Source organism: Desmodus rotundus, chromosome 7 (genome assembly GCF_022682495.2).
Source record: "Desmodus rotundus isolate HL8 chromosome 7, HLdesRot8A.1, whole genome shotgun sequence".
NCBI classification, from domain to species: Eukaryota; Metazoa; Chordata; class Mammalia; order Chiroptera; family Phyllostomidae; genus Desmodus; species Desmodus rotundus.
Window position 1 is genome coordinate 135,276,318 of NC_071393.1, and position 1,245 is coordinate 135,277,562.

A 1,245-nucleotide genomic window follows, 5' to 3' on the forward strand; every position below is an offset into this window, starting at 1 on the left:
TCCCAGTGCCTTGGAGTTCTGTGGTCACAAACTAATAGATTCAGAACTACTTTTTGATATGGATTTAAACTGGGTGCGTTATATTGATAGCATGTCTTTTATTTTTAAAAATGAAACAGTATTAAATTCACTAGGGCATTGCTGTATGCTTCATATTTTTTTACTTGTTTTGGAGAAACTGTTAACCCACTTAAAACACTAATCATAAACCGCTCCTCCTGCATATAGAACTTTCTAGGTTGTGCAGCAATTATTCCTCTGAAAGCGCACTTTGACACCTGCAGGCGGAATTTACTTTCAGGACCTCCCACGACACTCATTTTAGATCTTTTTTTCCCCCTTCTTCTGTCTTTTCGCTTTCCTAGCGCAGAGCAGCACAGAATAAACCAAAAATGTTCTGCCTGGCAACTTTCAATGAAATGCGAAAACCGGGGCCAAAGAGAACGCAATGATTCCCAAGTGCCCAGTCAAGATCCGGCTCCTTCGTCACCGCGGGTGATGCGCCAACGCTTCTCGCACGTGAACTCCGTTCACTCCTACAGTCTGCCTCCTGCAGTTCTCCAATCTCGAGCCTGCCATCAGGTCTCCAGCAGGTTTTGGCACTGGACAGACCGGGGAAGTAGTAGGTACATCAAAGTTAACCTTTCCCTCGGTAAACTCATCTCTCCAGAGCTATTAGCGAGGTGGCAGAATCACGTGACCAGTGGTCAAAACGCAGAGGTTTCCTCACATGGTTTATGATCATGCCAAATTAAGGAATAAAATAAAAGCCCATTGGAGCTGGTGGAGCCTCGGGACGGGCACCGGTAGGCGGGGTCTACGCTGGACGGGGCCCCTGGAAACGGCCGCTCGCGAGGCTCGCGGGCCTGCCGGCCGTCCCGTGCGCTGGCGCGCGGGTGCTTTCGAGTTTCGCGAGCACGGCGGCGGCGAGAGGAGGAGGCCAGGAAGCCGCCGTTGGCGCCGGTCCGCGCCGCGCCGACTGCATTAGTTGTTGCCATCCGTGTCAGACGTGCCATTTCCGCGCCTCTTTTACCCCACGTTCTCTCTGTCCCTCACCTCCACCGCTGGCACTGGCCAGTCGCCGCAGTCGCAGCCCCACGCCCGCTCGTCTGACTCGGCCCGGCTCTCGCGGCCGTACCCTTGCCGCCACCGCCACCACCACCCGGGCTCAGACTGACGCGAGCCGGAGAGGGGCGGAGGAGGGAGCGAGGGACAAGGTCCCGCGCGGGTCTGGGAAGCGGGAGA